The sequence below is a fragment of the Petaurus breviceps genome, unplaced genomic scaffold, assembly GCF_028583685.1.
Source record: "Petaurus breviceps papuanus isolate PSGF00001 unplaced genomic scaffold, PetGlider_PUasm1.0 118, whole genome shotgun sequence".
Classification (NCBI taxonomy): domain Eukaryota; kingdom Metazoa; phylum Chordata; class Mammalia; order Diprotodontia; family Petauridae; genus Petaurus; species Petaurus breviceps.
The window spans coordinates 21,397,275-21,419,731 of NW_027185616.1; the positions used below are offsets into that span (position 1 = coordinate 21,397,275).

General features: G+C 39.1%; 1 long non-coding RNA gene across 2 annotated transcripts in view; it reads right to left on the reverse strand.

Moving 5' to 3' along the window:
* The window catches only part of LOC138161455 (uncharacterized), a 47,427-nt gene extending 25,654 nt beyond the window's left edge, over positions 1-21,773 (reverse strand). Inside the window, exons 1-3 of one of the 2 annotated variants that reach the window (XR_011168373.1) lie at positions 21,643-21,773; positions 9,566-9,697; positions 4,623-4,857 (exon numbers count right to left, since the gene is read on the reverse strand). This is a non-coding gene — a long non-coding RNA (uncharacterized lncRNA). Of the gene's footprint in view, positions 1-4,615; positions 4,858-9,565; positions 9,698-21,642 lie in introns of both variants that reach the window. The other variant, XR_011168367.1, reaches the window with a different exon arrangement.
* Between the last annotated feature and the right edge of the window lie 684 nt (positions 21,774-22,457).

Here is a 22,457-nt window from a genome sequence, read left to right on the forward strand (position 1 = left end):
TTAGACATAATCTCAGTCATTTTGTTGGACAGAGAGTGGAAGTAATATAATTTGCCACAGTTGCTATGGTTACCAGGTATTTATACTGACATAACTCTTAAAAATACTATTGCAGATGAATGTTTCCTCAAATACTGCCTTTTATACTTTTATTGCACAAAGAATAATATGTTACATTCTTCTAACCTCTGAAAACATTATTTTCTGGCTTTGCCCTACATTTTGCTTCCCTTTTTTTGTACCGTCATCCTGGAATCATCAACATAGTGAATCCAATTACATCAGATGTTATCTTTCAACCAGAGAAGCAAATCGATTTAGTTTTGTTCTAAACAATGATATAAAAAATTATAAGACTACTAATTTCAGGCAGTTTGCTGTTAGGACTGTTGAACTCTGCCTCCAAAAAATACCTCAAATTGCTTTTAAAAATATTTTCATTGTCTTCTTAGGATTTTGTTAGGCAGTAAATATACTTAGGCTTTTCTAAAATGGTTTCAATATAAATGATAACATTTGAAAGATAAAAATAATTAAATTAACATAACATGTTGATAAGAAGTCAAAATGAGCAATGATTTTATCTGAGATATAAATTAATGGTAATAACTATTTGTGGAAGCATGAGAAAAACGAGCCCTCATTAGTGATATAGTGAGCCATAATTAGGTTGGGTAAAGCAGGGCTTTGCACCAGTGACCCCAAATTTAGAGTATACTGCCACACTTATACTACTTAAGTAATATTGGTTTCTTTTTAGCACCTGGGTAGCAGAATCAATTAAATAGAGGGACTAAATTAAGAGAATATACTTTTTTTTACCACATCCCAGATGGCTTCTTCCTGTGCCCATCCCTGCCTTCCTCCCTACTCCTTTATCTTCCTATTCTAGCAGCCTGCTGAATGGTACCCTGTGGTTTCTGCCTGTAGAAGCTACCACCTATGGTTCTCTGTCTCTTCAATGATAGAGTTTTCTGGGTTTTATCTGGTTTCTACCCTCCCATGGGACCTTGTATCCCAGTACTACTTCACTTCCTCCAGTAGAATTTATCTTGAAAAGTTCTGTGCTTCTTTCTCTGGGTAATTTGTATGAATCTGACCCTGGGCACCAAAATTTCTAATGCGGGTTCTGTTTACCTGTAATGCTAATGGGATTTAAGATCTTCCCTGCCCATTAATAGGCATCACCAGGAGCCCATTAAAGGAAACTTGCTTAGGGGAGGCTTGTGGGTAGGAAGGTTTTCACACCTTTTGCTAATTTCTAATTAGGCACTAGTGACAGAGGGTTGTGATGCTTTTGGCTCTGAGAAGCATTTATATAGTTTGAGCCTGTATTTTGCTTTTTGGGTTCACTTATAAGAAGTATCTTGTGATTCCCTGATAGAGATTCTGAGTGGCCATATGTTAAGATTTCCCCAACTGCTCAGAGGTAAAGGCTCTCTTGATCCAAGGATGTATGTAAAGTGTATAGTTGATTCAGGCAGTCAGAACCCTGTCTGTTGGTATTTATTTCTCTGCTTGTATTTTCTCTGAAGTTCAGGGTGCTGACTTTTCCCCTAAACTAGTGAATATAATTTAAAAAGATTGACCCTTTAAACAGTTATCTTTCCTAGTAAAGTAGATCTAACAACCTGTGCTAGCAGCCATCCTGGGTATGCCAGTGTAGTTGCTACTACAATACCTTATGAATGATATGGTTATTCCTAATAACATCAAAACTTGTGTTAAATTACAGGTAATATATCTTTTAAAAGAATGTTTTTATTTTATTTTTTTCTCAGTTCAATATAAAAGCTATTTTTAACATTCATTTAAAAAAATTTTTGAGTTCCAAATTTCTTCCTGTTGGGATAAAAATTATCCAACCTGCAATAAAAGAGACTGAGGAAAAACTCTGAGCTTTGAGGGGGTCCATGGTCCCCTCTAATGATGTACAGTCTGAGATGCCCCCTCCTTTCAGGGCCCTATTTTTATAGGATTGGATGTCTAAACAATCAAGAACAGCTATATCATATACAGAATAATTTCATTGGTTAACATATGATGCATAGAATAAAATAAACAAAAAATATATCAGCAAAATTATGAGTTGGGCCAAGCAAGGAATATTTCCATTGACTAGGTGGTCATAAGGTGGTCATAGGATGGGTGAAGCATAGGGCATCTCCATTGGCTGGATGGTCATAAAATGGACACCTCTTCTTATTGGACAAGAGAAAATTATTCAGAGGTACAAAAATAATTTGGGGGGACTTTCCATGTAGCTGAATCACTTCTGCCACACTAGGCTTGGTCACCACAACAAGGAAACACAAGGATGGAGGGCCTCCTGCCAGCTTTCCACGATTATGCAAGTGATCTTACAATCTGCAGCTTACAGTTCTGGGGCCAAATATACAGAACTTATAATCATAGCAAATTGATTGATACTGATCAGAATAGAGTCTGGGTCTTCAATGAATCAATTTCTTCATTCTCTTCTTCCCTCCCTCTCCTCCTCATTCCTTGAGAAAGCAAGTACTTTGACATAGATTTTACATGTGAAGTCATACAAAACATGTTTCCACATCAGTTATGTTGCAGAATAAAACACAGCAGCTGGGTGGCACAGTGGATAGAGTAATGGGTTTGGAGTCAGGAAGATTGACTGTGTAACCCTGGGCAAGTCACTTAATCCTGTTTGCCTCAGTTCCCTCATCCATAAAATGAGCTGGTGAAGGAAATGGCAAATCACTCCAATATCTTTGCCAATAAAACCCCAAATGGGATCATGAAGAGTCAGACATGACTGAAAAAATAACCGATTAACAAGAACAAAAGAGAACACAAAGAAAAAAAAACAACACCAAGAAAAATGAAGTAAAAATAAAGTATGCTTCATATTAAATTCATTAGTTCTTTCTCTGGAGGTGGATAGCATTTTTCATCATAAATCCTTTGGAATTTTCTTGTATCATTGTATTACTGAGAATAGCTCTAAGCCATTTACAATTGATCATCACACAATGTTGCTGTTACTGTGTGCAATGTTATCCTGGTTCTGCTCATTTCACTTTGCATTAGTTCATGTAAGTCTTTCCAGGTTTTCTGAAAGCATCCTGTCATTTCTCACAGCACAATAGTATTCCATCACAATCATATCAGGTAATCATTTTTAAAAAGAAAGCATTTCAATGAAGATATTTCAGAATTCCTAGTAAATTTAAAACAGTTTAATTGCTTGCTTTGATTCTTTGTTTCTAATTCTAGATTTTTTCCCCCACTTTGGAGTGTGTACACAAACTTATTTACAATGTTGTACGATAAACATTATTCAGGATTAATTTTCTAGAAGGAGCAGTGATAGAGGAGTAGCTTGGTGGCAGTAGAAGCAGCATTCATTTGAGAAGCAGGAGAACAAGATTCTGACCTCAGCTTTTAAATTGCCTTGCTAAGTAGCTTTTTCATTTTTTTTTTCATTTTTCATTACAAATGAAGATGGGAATGATCTCCAAGGCACTTTCTTATTCTAAAATATTTACATGTTTGAAATTTATTTCCATGTCCACAATGAATTTTAAAATTCAATAAGATTTTTTTTTTTAGAAAACACACACATACAAGGGTGGCTATGTGGTGCAGTGAATAGAGCACCAACCCAGGAGTCAGGAGGACCTGAGTTCAAATCTGACCTCAGACACATAACACTAGCTGTGTGACCTTGGGCAAGTCACATAACCCCAACTGCCCTGCCTTTCCCCCTCCAAAAAGAAAAAAAAAGAAAATATACATATATTGTGTATATGCAATATACACATTTTAGAAAATATAGAAATACACACAGAAAATAATATGACCAATTTGCACACATAACAGAGATGAAAAGATGGTTCTACATTAAAAACAATGAACATAACTGAACACATAAGCCTCAAAACCCTGCATGATTATTCTAACAGGTGCAGAAGATATATTTGATAGAAGTACTCGTTTATTTTTAAAACTCTGAAAATATTAGCAGAGTTTGTTTAATATAATAAAAACATTTAAAAACAAGAACCAGCATTATTTGCAAAGTCACTGTTAACAAATATTTATTAAGTACCTACTGTGTGCTAGGCACTATGATACTGGGAATATAAAGTGTTGGGGAAATAAAGAAAGGTAAAGGAGAAATATTGGACACTTTCCTACTACAAGCAGAGGGCAATACAAGGATTTCTCCTCTTTACTATTATTTGACATAGTTCTAGAAATGCTAACTATAACGATGAGATAAGAAAACTGAATTGAAGGTAGAAACATTGGCAAAAAGAAGACGAAATTATCTCTTTTTGTAGATGGCATGATGAGGTAATGGAAGACTACAGAATCAATGAAGAAACTAATTGAGATGATTAATAGCATCATAAAGAAGCAGTAACAAAATAAATTTATAAATCATCATCATTTCTATACAGTACCAATAGAAACTGGGAAGAAATTATAATAAGTAAAACACCATTTTAAATAACTATAAAATGAATGAAATATCTGCAAATGAATATAATCTCACAATACACATACTAACTTATATAAATACAATTACAAAACACTCTTTAAGAAATAAAGGGGCTATGTTGACCCACTCACATACCAGTTACCTGAGAGGCTGAGGCTGGCCAATCTCTTTCTTGATTTGGGGAGTTCTGAGGTGCAGTGGGCTGTCTGCACTAAATCTCGTGTCCATATGGTAAACCTTGGCCTCAAGGAGTGGTGTTTGTGGAGACCAAGTTTCCAAGGAGAGGGCAAATTAATCCAGATCCAAGCCAGGGTAGGTGAGATCTTTTGTACTGTTTTGCCGTGGGCTTAGACACGAGTAGTCCTTGTACTTCCAGTCTGGGTGAGATAAGGAAACCCAATCATTAAAAAAAAAAAGGAAGAGACAGAGACAGAGAGAGAAGGAGACAAATAATTGGAGATATATTCACTGATTGTGATTGGGGTGTGCCAATATGATGGTACTATCTAAATTATTTAAAGTTTTAGTGATATGCCAATCAAATTAACTGAGAGAATATTCATCTGAAAGAACAAAAATTCAAGAATATAAAAAAATAAGAAAAAATTATGACTGGATGAATAGCTGTATTAGATTTGCCAGAGCTCTCTCTTATTCCCTCTGTATACGCACATATTTGTTTAGCAATACTTATGCACTTACATACATATGTAGCAATACCTATATATATATGCATATATTTGTATATATAGATACATATGTATATCTATTTTGACATCTATATTTATAGAGAGGGAGGAAGAAGGGATAGAGAACCATTAAAACTATTTAGTACTGGTTAAAAAAACAGAAAAATAATCAGTGGAGTAAACTGTATAAGCAAAAACAGAAGAAGCAATCAAAAATAGTTAATTGTGTTGATAATCTCTAGAGACTCAATTACTCAGGGAAATTCTCCCTTTTTGACAAAAACTTCTGGGAAAATTGGAAAGTAGTTTGGTAGGAATTAGGCTTAGACTAAAGCCTTATACCATATACAACAAAGGTACTAAAATGGTAACATGACCTAAATTATATTAAAAGTCACATTTTCCAAAATAAATCAAGAGGACAAGATCAGGTATGTTTCAAAACTTTAGTTAGTGGAGAATTCTTTTAATTTATTTTAATTTACTTTTAGTTTACAAAATTCAGTTCCACAATCTCTTAAGTTTCAAATTTTCTCCCCCTCTTCTCCTCCCTCTCCCCCCACCCCCCAGCAGCATGTAATCAAATATAAGTTCTACAAATACCTTCACATTAAATGTTAATCATGTTGTAAAGGATTATAACCATGGGCTCAACAATGAAAAAGAAGGGATAAAACAAAACACAACACAAATGAGAGAGAGCAAATAGTTTGCTTCAATCTGAGGCTCTGTTGTTCTTTCTCTAGTTGTGGATCTCCCTTTCCATTAAGAGTCTTATGTAGTTGTCTTCTAGCCTTGTATTGCTGAGAGGAGTCCAGTCTATCAAAGTTAGTCATCACACATATGATGTGTCTGTAATTGTGTACAAAGTTCTCCTGGTTCTGCTCTCCTCACTCAGCATCAGTTTATATAAGTCTCTCCAAGTTATTATGAAGTCCATCTGCTCCTCATATACCACAGTAGTATTCCATTACATTCATGTACCACAAATTGTTTAGCCATTCCCCAATTGATAGGCATCCTCTTGACTTCCAATTCTTTGCCAACATAAAAAGAGCTGCTATATTTTTGTACATATGGGTCTTGTCCCCACTTCTGTGATTTCTTTGGGATACAGCCCCAGAAGTGGTATTGCTTATTTATAGACCTTTGGGCATAGTTCCAAATTGCTCTCCAGAATGGTTGGATTACAACTCCACCAACAATGCATTAGTGTTTCAATTTTTCTACATCCTCTCTAGCGTTTTAGATGGAGAATTCTTAACTAAACATGGGATAGAGGGCATCATTAAAGATAAAATGAATACTTTTGACTCATAAAATTAAAAAAAAACTTTTACATGAGTGAAATTATTAAGAAGGGAAACTATGGAGAGAATATTTGCATAAAATTCTGTGGATAAATGTTTGATATCCAAGTTACATAAGGAATTCATACAAATATATAATACCAAGGGACATTCTCCATTGATAAATGGTCAGAGGATAGAGACAAAATTTTCAAAAGAATTGTAAGCTCTAAATGCCCACATGAAAATGTTATCAAAATCACTAACAGCAGGATAATTAACTTTGAGGTTTTGCCTCACACCATGTTATTTAGCAAAGGTGACAAAAAAATTAGAATCGTTAATGGGGCAATGGGAAGCCATATAAGCTAATAAATAGTTGGCATTATGAATTGATTCAGCCCTTATTGGTATCAGTTTGGAAATATGCAAGGAAAATGACTGAACTACCAAAAGCCTTTGATATAATGATCCCACTCCTGAGCTTTTACCCCAAGGAATAATAAGATCAGATATTTAGAAGATACCTTAGAGTACCTTCCAGTCCAGATTTCTCAATTTACAGATAAGGAAACTGAGTTTGAAAGAGGTTAAGCAACATACCCAGAATCACACAGTTCATATAGTATTTGAGTTGGGTTCTTCTTGACTTAAAATACAGTACCCTATCCACTGTGGCACTTTGCTGCCTAAGAAGACAGACAGAAATAACATATGTGAAGATATTCCTATCAGTATGGTTAGTGGTCAAAAAGAACAACAAGCTGAGCAGGTATCTATCAGTTGGGGAATAGGTGGGGAAAAAAACTATGGCATATGAATGTAATGGAATATTTTGCAATGATGCATATGAGGAATTTAGAGAACTAAGAGATTTGTGTGAACTGATGAATAGTGACATAACCAGAACCAAACAAACGATATATACAATGACCACAAAAATATAAATAAAAAGCTCATTGAAAAGCAAGTTGAAATTGTGCAATGATCGCCTATGATCGACTTAGCTCATCTGAGTACTAGAATGATCCAAAACAATTCCAAAAGACTCATGGTGGAAAATGCTATTATCCACATCCACAGAAAGAACTGTGGAATCTGAATGCAGATTGAAGCATACTATTTTCACTTCTTTTTTTAATTCATGGTTCCCCCCCCCCCTTTTTTCTTTTTCTTCTTTTACAACATGACTAATGTAGAAATAAGTTTAACATGACTGCACCTGTATAACCTATATCAGATTTTTTGCTATCTTGGGGATGGAAAAAGGGAGGAAGAAAAAATTGGAACTCAAAATCTTATAAAAAATGAATGTTGAAATCTTTACATGTAATTGGAAAAATAAAATTTGATTTAAAAAAATAAAGAGGAGAAGGGGAAAAAATAAAGCAAGTTGAACCTTGAATATCTGAAAAATCAGTAAATATTCCAGGGAGTAGGTAGTAGATAGTATCTCCTTTTTCATGGCAGGAATATGAGTGAGGACTAGAAGAGAATGTTGAATACATTGAATACAGTTACTGTATTGGACATTTTTGCTGATTTTTTATTCTTTGCCAGAAGGGAGACTTCTCTGCCCCAAGTCTTTTCCCATTTAAGTCTGTCCTCCACACAGTTACCAAAGTGATTTTCCTTTAGCTCAGATCTAATCTGGTCACTTGCTTATTCAATAAACTACAGTGGTTCCCTATTGCCTCTAGAATCAAACAACTTCTATATTTAGCTTTTAAACCCCTTCACAATGTGATCTCAACCTATCATTCCACCTCCATTTTATCTTACTCTCCTTCCTACACTAAGATCTAACCTAATTGGCTTTGCACCTGTTACTCAATCATGGCCCTCATTTCTCCATTCTTCTCTTTTCACTGTCTATCTATCCCCCACACCAGGAATGCACTCCTCTCTCACTCCCACCTCAAAAGAATACTCTGTCTCTAAGGTACAGCTCAAGCACCATCTTCGACACAGAGATCTTACTGATGCCCCCAGCTGCTACTGCTCTCCCTCCATAACTGCCTTCTATTTATCAACTTTGTATTTATTTTTTATATTTATTCCAGATAATCATATATATGTACATGTGTATGTGCATACACATTTCCACATTTCCAGGGGTCAGGAACACCCCACAGTACTATATAATTTCTCAAAGATGATCATTTACAAGAGGATGTCTAAACCCTCACTTTCCCACATTATGACCCTGGACTTGTGGGAAAGAAAGTCGTGGGGCAGACATGGCACAGTTTGGGTTAGTTTTGCCCCCAGGTGAATCGATCTGGGACTCGGCCCATTGGGTCTGCCTAGAGACCTGTTTTTCTCCGACAGTGATAGAAGTAGTAAAAGTCCTAGATCTTTGAACCCTCAGAGCTTCGAGTACTCTTTCACCAGACAGATACTGAACTATTTATTACCTTGACACTCTCCCATTAGAAAGTAAGTTCCATAGAGTAGGGACTTTTCTTCATTGTTTTTGTATCTTTTGGGGTCTAGCAAAGTCCCTGGAATATAGTGGGTGCTTAAATAAAACGTTTGTTGTTTAATTGATGAAGAAACTGTTTATTTTCCCAGAGATGATTGTGAGCCAAAACAAAATACGTCAGTAAAATATACTTTAAAAAGCATAATAAAGCAAAAAATAAAAACACACCCAAGCATTTGTAGTAACAGATAACCCTGCTGGCTTTAGGTAGGGCTGGGGTACTCTTTTCCCGCTAAGGAGCCTCAGATTCTGGACTCATGCGCAGACTGCATTGAATCCTGAGAGGAACCTGGCCTCTTAGGGATGTTCAGGTCCTTTTTCTCTCATAGTCTCTGCTTCTACATCATTCCCCTTGGAACCCTAGGGAAAGTCACTTTAGGTTTGGCTAATGTCTAGGCTTTCCTCAAGATGAATTAGAAAGATATTCAATTTACAATGTAGCAAAGAGTACAGGATAGCAATTCACTTAATCCACAAAAAAGAGATGCTTAGAGCATAAAGTATTCATAAGCACTAATTTAAAAATACTTAAATTAGGACACAGTAATATATAACTTCTTTTGTATTCTCAGAAGAGAATACAAAACATGGAATTTTCAATGGGACTATTGAATTGTCTCACCTTAGCTCTCCATTATCTTAATAATTCCTTTAAGGACTATGTCTTCTGGCAATCCAGGACAGGGTTTAGACTCATCATCTTACAAGTGGTCTTCTCAGAAAAATGATGTAGCACTGGAGGGGTATTCCTGACCTATGGTTGGAAAAATCCATCACAGAATTACTGTTTGGTCACCTATGCTCAGGAAAGGAAACACAAAACAGAAGAAACATCCAGGAGCCTAAGGTTCAAGTCCAGGCTCTCTACGCAGCATGTGTGAGTAATGCTATGTATATAACCCCAGTCCCAAAGCCCATCGATGTGGGACTCTCTCCTCGAATACCCTGCCCTGTGTGGGGTTTGGAGTGGAGTTAGTGAGAGCAGTAGAACTTGGATCTTTTCAGTTCTTCTTGAAATGATCTTCAAATTGTCCTCAAGCTTTGAGTTGTTTTGGGCACCGCTAGCTTTGAGAGGGAAGATATAAGATGCCGCCCCCAGTTCAGGCTGCTGAAGAAAAAGACTCTGGGGAGACAAGAAAAGAGTTGGTGGGTCTCCATCATGAGCCTCTCCCAAATTGTTACACTAAAGAGAACTTGGGAGAACTTCCCCTTGGGTGAGATCTAGGATTCTCTGTTGAGCAGAGTTACCTCATTCCCAAACAGAGGGCTCCTTCACTCTGTATTGTCTGGTATATATTCTCCTATACCTTCTTATATTTCTGTTTGCTATCGATTGTGATAATTCCTTTTCTTGGCTAAGTGCTATGTGTGTTCATTTTGGAGCTGATATTTGATGGGAAGGAAGATAAGCTTTGGATGTAAAGTTTAGGGTCCTCCTGATTCTCCCCAATAATGAACAGTAACCAAAATTAGGTTAAAACTGAAAAGCTCATCCCCTAGACTAATAATATTTAAAGGAGTAGACAGATAGAATTCTAGTCTGGTACCCCTCTTTCTCTGAGGAGAGCAGAATGGTAGCCTCCAGCCCCAACCTCCTCTTTCTCCTCCTTGAATGAACTCAAATCTCTGTTAGAGAAGAGTGGGGGAAGAAGAGGCTGGAGATGGCTATTCTACCTCCCTTTGAGTCACACAATGCCACCACCATGCTGCATGTGGGGAATAGTCCTTGCTACCTGTAGGCCTCACTACACAAGCAAAGCAGCTGCCATTGAATTAGGAATGGAGTGTGAAAGTGGAGAAGGGAGGCACCAATCCCTCCTCCTATAATTATGAAATTGCAGAGAGAGTTGCAGACCACATATTCTGAAGTAGAAGATAGTAAGAGATTGTTGTTGTGTTTTTCCTTTGTTTTGGCATCAGGGAAAGGATGACATGACTTGTAGTTGATTTTGATTGACTCTGATTGAGAGAGGGCTATACAAGGTCACCAGCCTCACTTTCTCCTCCAGAGCCATCTGGGTCCAGTGACATGATATTCATCAGGATGACTGGAGATGACCCAGGATGCAATGGGAGACCCTGGGCCTTTTAAGACTAAGACCTTGGGGCAGCCAGGTAGCACAGCGAGTAAGAGCACTGGCTCCAGTGTCAGGATGACCTGGAGATCGAATCCCGGGCTCAGACACTTAGCACCCACCCAGAAACACCTGGCCGTGTAATCTTGAGCAAGTTACTTAACCCCAATTGCTTAGGGGTGGCCAGGTGGCTCAGCAAGTAAGAGCACCGGCTCCAGTGTCGAGATGACCTGGAGATCGAATCCTGGGCTCAGACACTCAGCACCACACCCAGAAATAACTGGCCATGTAACCTTGAGCAAGTTACTTAACCCCAATTGGTTTAAAAAAAAAAAGACTAAGGCCTTTGCAGGTATACACTGAAAGTGAGGTAATGCCCATTCAATGAATAGGCCTCTTTAAGAAGTGAGTCAAGGGATGGCCCCTTTAATTAGAAAAAGAAAAAAAGTCAAGCTGGGAGGGGAAGACCCTTAGGGTTGCTGTTCAAAAAAAAAAACCTGTTGACATAGACATTCACTCTCAGCCAGGAGGGCTCAAAATACAGCCATTAAGTGAAACTGGGGCAGGGACCTATTGCTTCATAGTGAATTGGGTGGAAGTTTGCTCTCTTTTTAAAGAGCAGAACATCTTGGCTTAGGGTTTATTATTATTATTATTAAAATAATAAGGGAATTATTTTATCATCCCAAAATGTTAAGTCTGGGGTACAGTCAAGATGGCAGAGTAGAAACAGGACCTCTGCAAGGCTCCAGCTTCCACCTTCCCCAATCCATGTAAAAAGGGATCTCTGAACAAACGTTGGAGCTGCAGAACCCAGAAAATGACACAGAGAAGCTAACCTCCTGCTGAGGACAGCATGGCAGGCTGGCAGGAATCCGCCAGCACAGCCCTCTGGGAGCCAAGCCCAAGCTCACTGTGAGCCAGAGGTTTTAACCCCAGGGCATGTCTGACCAGCCACTGGCTGGAGGGACTCCAGATCACCAGCAGCTGTGATCGTTTCCAGATTTATCAACACATAGATGCAAAGGACAAAGTGAGAGGTAAGTGCAGTCTAGACTTTGGGACCCAGTAAGTGGGAGTGCCTGGCTTTTGCCCCTGGAGGTGAGAAGCCGGTGAGACACCAGCACAGCCAGCCAGTGCCACATGGCAGCTTCAGCTCCTGGCCTGCAGGCTGTAGCGGGGCCAAGTGACCAGTCTGAGGGGTAATCGCTCTTGCTTTAACCTGCTTGGATCTGGATTGCAGTCTAGAGTGGAGGTCCTGGGGTGTGTGTCATGCTTGCCAGAGTGTGTGGAAGCCTCAGAGAGGGCATTCATCTAATGCCTCCAGCAACTGAGAAAACCCCAGCATTTGGGAGGAAAGCTCCCCTGTCTGGTGGCAGAGTCCTACTGTGGCAAAAAGCCCAGGGGTCAAGTGACTGAGGGGCGACATGACCACACAAAGGAAACAAAACAAATAGAAGATTCCAACATTAGACTCCTTTTTTGGGGACAAAAAGGAGCAAAGCATGGAACAGGAGGAAGACAGTGAAGTCAGAACTCCTGTATCAAAAGCTTCAAAGGAAAATACAAGCTGGTTACAGGCCATAGAGGACCTTAAGAAGCAGATAAGAGAAGTGGAGGAAAAATTGGGAAGAGAAATGAGAACGATGCAAGAAAATTATGAAATAAGAGTCAACAGCCTGACTGAGGAAAATCACACCTTAAAAAACAGACCAACTGAAATGGCAAAAGAGGCTCAAAAAGGCAATGAGAAGAATGCCTTAAAAAGCCAAATTTGCCAGATGGAAAAACAATCTCAAAAGTTCAATGAGGAGGATCATTCCCTCAGATTTAGAATGGAGCAAAGGGAAGCTAGTGACTTTATGAGAAATCAAGATGCTGTTAAACAGATCAAAACAAATGAAAGAATAGAAGGCAATGTGAAATATCTCATGGGAAAAACCACTGACCTGGAAAATAGATCCAGGACAGATAATTTAAAAATTATTGGACTACCTGAAAGCCATGATCAAAGAAAGAACCTAGAAATCATCCTCCAAGAAATTCTCAAGGAAAATTGCCCTGATGTTTTAGAACCAGAGGGCAAAACAGAGGTTGAAAGAATCCACAGAAAACCTCCTGAAAAAGATCCCCCCCCCCCAAAACTCCAAAATGTCAAGTCTTTTGTGCTACACCAGAGGGCATGGGCCTAATGGAAGGGCCCAGCATACTACAGAGAAGGAGGCTCCACCCTTTGAGTCCTGTTATACATTTATTTGGAATCTACCATGTGTCAGGCACTATGCTAGATACAAAAAGATTCAAGGATAAAAGTTATCAGTCCCTGCCCCCAAGGAGCTTACATTTTATTTGGCAGTTCCACCAATGGTCACTATGAATATACTTGCATAGTGCTCAATTACAAAATATAACAGACTCTCCATATAGAAGATAGAAGCAAAACATTTATTCAGACAACAGAAAACCAAATCCCAAACCAGGAAGCCATTTCCTTTATAGTAGGAAAGAAGTTAATAAGCCATAACTGCACAGAGAGCCACAGCATTCTTTAGCCTTCCCTTAAACCAACACAAGTCTAACTGGCACATACCAACTTTTACTTGCAAGCCTAACTGTCTGCTTCTGATGTGTCCTCTCCTCTCAACTGTGTCCAACTGCTCTGATTTCCAGTTTCCAATGGGCTCTGCTCCACCCTTCAACAAACTTCTCCCATCACAGGCTTCATGTGATTATATTCAACCTGTTAGGGGGCAGAGTATATTTTCAAAGCAGGGAAGGTCTTCAAATTCCCTTAGGCATATTAAGGGGCAGGGAAGATCTTCAAAATCCCATTAAATTGTAAGTAGGAAGGAGGAGTGTTCTAATATATGCAAGTAAATACATACAAATTAAGCACAAAGTGATGGAGAGGAGGGCATTATCAACTGGGGAGATCAGAAGACATCTCATGTAGGAGGTGACACAAGGTGAGCTTGAAGGACAAATAGATAAAAAAATGTAAATAGGTAGTTTTGTTGTGTTCAGAGGCTAACAGAGAAGAAGCAATAGGCAATCCAACAGCAGCAATTAATATTATTTTAAAGTTTAAATGAGGCTTTTGGTATTTTACATTTATTTTCCTTTATTATTTGTGGCTTGTGCTTTAAAGAAAAAAATAAATGAGCTCCTCATTTTCCTTTGCCTTTTAATCTTCCTCATTCTTCCTCCCCCTTCCTTGCCATGATCTCATTAAAAAAAGTTTACCTATGTAATATTTGGTTGATAAATTTAGCATGGCATTAATGAAGACAAAACAGCATTTTCAGGATAAATTATGAAATTTTCTTAGCACTGGCAGGGACTTGGTGAGGACCAATATGCAACACATTATGTGACTGAGCTATAAGGCAGGATCCTCGAATTTTGCAGTGGTATCAAGAGACACATTATGCACTGGTGTCATTAAGGATGTGGGATCAGCTATGAAAACTGTGAGTCAGAAGAGTAGCAGATACCACCACTGAGCTGTAAAAGCATCAGGACCTTTGTTCTGTCATCTGTCTGCCTCTCTGTGATCTTTTTGGTCTGCTCTTCTCTCCAGAGAAACAGGTAGTTTAACAGCCTATCCCTTTCTGACTTTAGCCTCTGATCCTGTGGTTTTCCTCTTCCATTGGTGAGTCCTCTTGGAACCTCCATTTTGAAAAAGGAGTCAGGCCAGCTATTGTTTACTCACCTAACTTTGCGACCATGTCCCAATCTCTCTTCCCTTTTCACCTCCCTTTTATTTGTTGGCTTCCCCCATTAGAATGTACCTTCCTTGAGGACAGACTATCTTTTTGTTTATACCTGTATATTCAGAGCTCAGTATAGCAGTAGTAAGCACTTAATCAATATTTGTTGACTGAGTAACTAATCCTCACAATTAACTTGTTGAGTAGTCAGTGTGCATATTATTATCTCATCTGCAGATGAGGAAACTAAAGCACAGGGAGGAAAAGTGCTTTGCTCAACTTAAGAGGTGGAACTCCAACTTGAAATCAGACCTTTTAGCTCCTGATATAGTTCCTTTTCTTCTGTACTATGCTGGTTTATAATGAAATTAATACAGTGCTTTGGATTTTATGAATCTTTCTAAATTATCTCATTTGATATTATTGGGATTTCAGTTGTTTCATTCTTCGTGATCCTAGCTGGGGTTTTCTTAGCCAAGACACTGGAGTGGTTTGCCATTTCTTTCTCCAGCTCATTTTTACAGATGAGGAAACTGAGGCAAACAGGGTTAAGTGATTTGCCCAGGGTCACAATCTAGTCTGAGACCAGATTTGAATTCACAAAGATGAGTCTTCTGGACTCCAAGGCGTGGCACCTTATCCTCTGCATCATCTAGCTTACCTTTGATATTATTATTATTATTATTTTTTGGAGGGGCAAAGGCAGGGCAATTGGGGTTAAGTGACTTGCGCAAGGTCACACATCTTGTAAGTGTTAAGTGTCTGAGGCTGTATTTGAACTCAGGTCCTCCTGACTCCGGGGCCAGTGCTCTATTCACTGTGCCACCTAGCTGCCCCCTTTGTATTATTAATGCCACCATTTTATACGTGGGGAAACTGAGACTCAGGGAGGTAAGGTGACTTGCCTAAGACAACATAGCCAGTAAACAGCAGACATCAGAATGAATCTGCCTAGTTCCAGTCAGAACAAGAGCTCTTTCCTCTATGCCTTAAATAACCCTTAACAAGTCCAGGCTATTGATTCTTCTCTGTTTATCTAATTTCCTTTGCTTCACTTATGATGACACAGCAAAAGGGGATGTTCGTTGGCAAATCTGATTAACTCCACCAAATGTGGTAAAGCTGGTTTATTTATTGAAGGAGGTTTTTCTTCTTTCATATAATTTAATTCTGCTAATAGAAGAAAAAAGCATTTGGTGCAGGTAGGTTTCTGAATAGAGAAGCTCTCTGGTTTCTTAGACTAATAGTGACAACATCCTACATTGAATGCTAACACATATATTAGAATAACAAGATCCTAGATTCAGAGCCGGAAGAGAATTTAGGGATCATTTGCTCAAATTCCCTGTTTTATGGAAGAGGAAAATGAGACCTAGAGAGGTTAACTCAACTCACTTTAAGTCCACAATGCAGGAATCCTCCTAGACCAGGGGTGGGGAACCTGGGGCCTTGAGGCCACATGTGGCCCTCTAGGTTCTCAAGTGCAGCAATGAATCCGAAGGAAAGGATTCCCCACCGTGTCTTAGACTCTTCATATCTAATCAATTGTCAAGTATTTTGGATTTTATGTTCACAATGCCTTTTGCAACTGTCTCCTCCTCTCCACTCACACCGTAACTACCATTATTCTGGCTCTCATCACTTCTCTCCCTTGGACTTTTGCAATGGCTTCCTCATTGGTCTTTCTGCCTCCAGCCTCTCCTCTTTCTGACCCACCTGCTGCATGTCTTTCAAATTGCTAAAGCACAGGTTTTAGTTCATCACTCACTCTGTTGCAATAAGAACCTTCTAGGGCTTCTATTGCCTCTAGGATAAAATACAAATTTCTCTTTTTGTCATTTAAAACCCTTTAGATCTGGCTCCAGCCTATCCTTCCAGTCTTTCTACACATTACTCCCCTTCACATACACTATATTACAGCCAAACTGGACCACTTGCAGCTCCCCATACACAAAAACCCACAATGTATTCAGGGACAAACTTTTAATTTTAATCTGAATTATCAACATTTTCTCCATGACTTTCTTAAGTCTAGACAATCAACAAAACAATGAACCAAGCCCTGATTTGTAATGTGTAAATGTTCGCATTGAAAATTTCATAATCAGCTTTCAAAGACCAGCCCACACTGGCTCCAAACCACCATACACAACAGTCATCATTTGCCTCTTTACTTTAGTATGAACATGGAAATGCTCTCCTTTTCTTTTTTTAAACTTTATTTATTTTTAGTTTTCAACATTTCCTTCCATAAGATTTTGATCTTTAAATTTTCTCCCCCTCTCCCCTTCCCCCTGCCCCCCCCAAGACGGCATGCAATCTGATACAGACTCTACTTATACATTCATATTAAACATATTTTCACATTGGTCATGTTGAGTGCTCTCCTTTTCACTTCCGCCTCCCACAAGAGGTCCTTCCAGATTTTGTTAGTTCCACCCCCTAAAATGTGTTTTGCATATATTTTGTATTTGCTTATCTAGGTACCTTAGAAAATAAGCTCATCAATAGAAAAAAAATAAGCTCCCAGTAGAAAATAAGCTCATCAAAAGCAGAAACTGTTTCATTTCTTTTTATCCCTAGAGTCTAGTACAGTGGCTGGCACACAGTGATAAATGTTTGTTGGTTTGAACTGAAGTTAAGTCATCTGACCAATGTCCTATAAGGAAGTAAGTAGCAGGAATCAAACCAAGTCCTCTGACTTATGACTGATTGATTATTCTTTCCACTGACTATACCATTCCCTCTCTCCAGATATTTTAAATGGGAAACACACACACACACACTCACCCCAATGTAGCATCTTCCTGGAAACTGCCATATTTCTGTTCTCTAGCCTCCACTTCTGCCCTAGAACTTAAGCTCCCATACTGGGACCCTGGGCTTCTGATTGCTGAGCATTTACTTCATCTTGTGCAGGTCTAGCCAGCACTATTCTACCAGTGGTCCATGCCATCATCTCCCAGCTAATCAAATCAATTTGTTGTTCAGTCATTTTCAGTCATGTTCAACTCTTTCTTGACCCTGTTTGGGGTTTTCTTATAAAAGATACTAGAGTGGCTTGCCATTTCCTTCTCTGGCTCATTTTACAGATGAGGAAACTGAGGCAAACAGGGTTAAGTGACCTACCCAGGATCACACTGCTAGTAAGTGCCTGAGGTCAGATTTGAATTCAGAAAGATGAATCTTCCTGACTCTAAGCCAGGCACTCTATCTACTGTATCATGTGGCTGCCCAGTCAAATCAATACTAGAAATCAATAATTAATCAATAATCACAATAATTATTAAGTGCTGATGATGGGCCAGGAACTGTGCTAAGCACTGGAAGGTGTGTCAATCAATTGCTTTATGATTCCAGGCTTCATTTCTCTGACTTCCTTATCCAAAATGTTCTTCTCTGCTTTTCCCTCCATTATTCCCTCCAATAGGTTGTCTTTTCCTGTTAGAATATAAGCACCTTGAGGAGAGGATCTTCTTTGCTTTCCTTTGTGAAACTTGGCACAGGGTCAGACCCTTAATAAGTGCTTTTTTGTTCATTCATTCATTTATTCATTCATCTTAGAAAAGCCCTGTGGTGTGTAATACAGATAAGGTTGATCTTGGAATCAGGAAGATCTTCAAGAGAGGAAGTATTGCCTTGGACACATACTAATTGTGTGACCGTGGGCAAATAACCTCAGTTTTTTAGTGCTCTATGAAACTTCCTAAGCCTTTAGTTATAAAAGAGCTGCCAGACAAAGATGAAGGGAGTTCCCACACTGGGAGCTCCCTATAGAATCAAATCACTGGCCCAGGCTAAAATAAATATAATTTTTAAAAAGAACCAAACTCATTTTTGAGATTTCTATCATAGAATAGAATTTAAATGTTTACTATGTGCTAAGCATCATGCTAAATGCTGGAGATACACAATATAAAATCGAGGAAGTCCCTGTTCTTTTTTTTTTATGGTAAACAACACCTAGCTAAAATGAAGAGCTAGGATTATTTTCATTAATTTATTTATTTTAGTTTTTAACATTTGTTTCCACAAGATTTTGAGTTCCAAATTTTCTCCCCATCTCTTCCCTCCCCCCCCCCCAACATTGCATACCTTCTGATTGCCCCTTCCCCCAATCTGCCCTTCCCTGTATCACCCTCCCTCGCCTCCCTCTCACTTTCTTGTATGGCAAGATCGAGTTCTCTACCCCAGTACTTGTACATCTTATTTCTCAGTTGCATGTAAAAAAACCCTAACATTTGTTTTTAAAACTCTGAGTTACAAATTCTCTCCCTTCTTCCCTCCCCACCCACCCTCACTGAGAAGGCAAGCAATCAGTATAGGTTATACATGTGTAGTTATGCAAAATACTTCCATAATAGTAATGTGAAAGACTCCCTCTATCCTATCCCCCCCCATTTATTCTATTCTCTCCTTTGACCCTGTACCTTTTCAAAAGTGTTTGCTTCTAACTACCCTCTCCCCCAATCTGCCCTCCCTTCTATCATCCACTTCCTCCCCACCCCCATCCTCTTCCCTCTACTTTTCTGTAGGGTAAGATACCCAATTGAGTGTGTATGCTATTCCCTTTCACCTCCCCCCTTTCCTTTCTTGCCTCCTTTATGTGAGATAATTTACCCTATTCTATCTCCTTATCCCCTTATCCCAACATTTTGTTCTCTCATCCATTAATTTCATTTTTTAGATGTCATCCCTTCATATTCAACTCACTCTGTGCCCTCTGTCTACACCCACACACACACATACACATACACACACATGCATATATATATATATTCCCTCCAACTACCCTAATACTGAGAAAGGTCTCATGAGTTACAAATATCATCTTTCCATGTAGCAATGTAAACAGTTCTACTTTAATAAGTCCCTTATGATTTCTCTTTCCTGTTTACCATTCCTGCTTCTCCTGAGTCATTTATTTGAGAGTCAAATTTTCTATTCAACTCTGGTCTTTTCATCAAGAGTGCTCAAAATTCCTGTTTCATTGAATATCCATTTTTTGCCCTGAAGTATTAGGCTCAGTTTTTTAGGTAGGTGATTCTTGGTTTTAATCCTAGCTCCTTTGACCTCTGGAATATCATATTCCAAATCCTCCCATCCCTTAATGTAGAAGCTTCTAGATCTTGTATTATCCTGATTGTGTTTCCACAGTACTCGAATTGTTTCTTTCTGGCTGCTTGCAATATTTTCTCCTTGATCTAGAAACTCTGGAATTTGACTACAATATTCCTAGGAGTTTTCCTTTTGGGATCTCTTTCAAGAGGTGATCGGTGGATTCTTTCAATTTCTATTTTATCCTCTGTTTCTAGAATACCAGGGCAGTTTTCCTTGATAATTTCTTGAAAGATGATGCCTAGGCTCCTTTTTTGATCATGGCTTTCAGGTAGTCCAAAATTGGTTTTTTCAATGAGATATTTCAAATTGTCGTCTACTTTTCTATTCTTTTGGTACTATTTTATAATTTCTTGATTTCTCATGAAGTCATTAGCTTCCATTTCCTCCATTCTAATTTTTAAGGAATTGTTTTCTTCAGTGAGCTTTTGGATCTTCTTTTCCATTTGGCCAATTCTGCTTTTTTTAAGGCATTCTTCTCTTCATTGACTTTTTGAACCTCTTTTGCCATTTGGGTTACTCTATTTTTAAGGTGTTATTTTCTTCAGTATTTTGGGGGAGTCTCCTTTAGCAGGCTGTTGACTCATTTTTCATTATTTTCTTGCATCATTCTCATTTCTTCTCCCAATTTTTCCTCTATTTCTCTTACTTGATTTTCAAAATCCTTTTTGAGCTCTTCCATGGCCTGCAACCAACTCATATTTTTCTTGGAGACTTTTAATGTAGGAACTTAGACTTTATTGTCTTCTTCTGGTTGTATGTTTTGATCTTCTTTGTCACCAAAGTAAAATTCTATAGTCTGATTTTTTCCCACTGTTTGCTCATTTTTCCCAGCCAAATACTTGACTTTCTAACTTTTGTCAAGGTAGGACTCTGCTTCCAATGGGGATGGGTGTATTGTCCCAAGCTGCTTTCAGAGATACTTCTAGTGATCTGTAAATTTTCAGTTCTTCCAACGTGCTATGATCTAAGGAGAGGTGTTTACTGCTTTCTTGGCCTGTGTTCTGATCTGTGAGTGACCACAAGCACTCTTTTCTGTCTTGGGGCTGTGACAATTCCCTCTCCACTGCAGCTACAAGCTCTGCCATACCAGCACTCTTCCTCACCCCAGGACTGCAACTCAGATCCAAGCATGGGCAAGAAAAAAATTCCTCCCTTGGCACCAACAAAGAAATCCCTGCAATTCCCTTCTTATCACTCACTCAGTCCCCACACAATCTATGTGCTGGGAGGTCTAGAAGTAGCACTTGCAGCTGCTCCTGCCTCTGGGGTGGACCACGCCCCTCTCTAACCCAAGTTCGAGAATTTTCCCACTGACTTTCTATGCTGTCTTGGGCATTTGTGGGCTGAAAAGTCTGGAAACCGCCACAGCTGCCCAGTGATTTCAGTCCCCTGAGGCCTGCTCGGGCCCTGTCTATGCCAGTGTGGCTCACATTGGATTGCACTTTGCTCCCAATCTGGTGGGATAGATCTTTCCTGTCAACCTTCAAGGCTGTCTCAGGCTGGAGATTTGACCACTCTGACAATTTGTGTGTTCTGTAGCTCTAGAATTTGTTTAGAGTTATTTTTACAGGTATTTGGAGGTGTTTGGGGGAGATCTCAAGCAAGTCCCTGCTTTTACACCACGATCTTGCCCCTGCTCCTAACAGTGCCTACTCTTAAGAAAGTCACATTCTAATTAGGGGAAACAAAATGCAGAGGAGAGTCCAAGATTATGTTCAAATCAATGGCAGATGGAAAAGCCAGCAGAATGTTGCAACTTGTCCACTATCCTAGGACTGCTAGCTGAGTCTTACCTCTCCCAGGTCTTCTGTGCACATCCGGTCACATCCCATATGTTCACATAAAGGAGAAGGCGAGCCAGTGGAAATGGAGAAAGGCACAGCTTTATTGGAAAGACAGGCGTGTTGTTACATCTGTCTTTAGCCCCCTCGTGCTTCAGCCCTTAAATCCCCCAAAGTGCACTTACAGAGCCCATGGACAGATCATGAGGGAAGGTGGGGGACCAATCAGAGAACAGGGAGACAGTGTCCAGGATAGCTGGCATACTCCTGTGCACTTACCCTTTGCCCTGAGATAAACATCAGGGTAACAGGGTATTTTGTGTGACAGCACACAATCTGGATACCTCAGTACTTCAGTACAGATAAGATAAGCACATACAGCTGAGTGCTCTGTTTCCAGACCTGAGCTCAGAGAGGCTGCCTGAGGCCCTTGAGGGGCTGCAGATCCCAACAGTAGAACTTAGGAAGGAAAAGTAGAAGGGCCGCTAGCAAAGCCTAGAGGATTTGGGGGAGTAATGGTGGGGCAGATGGTTAGTCCCCTAAGAAGACAGTGGATCAAGGATTAGGGTGAAATAATAATTACTAATAGTAATAACTAGCATTTATAATAGCACTTTAAAGTTTGAAGAGTAGATTAGAAACATAATTTTATCCTCATAACAACCCTGGGAGGTAGATGCTATTATTTTCCTCATTTTATAGATGAAACTGAGGCAGACAGAAAATTAAGTGACTTGTACAGGGTCACTTAGCTAGTAAGTGTCAGAGGCTGGATTTGAACTCAGATTCTCCTGATACCAGGTTCCGTGGAATTCCAGTATTCAGTG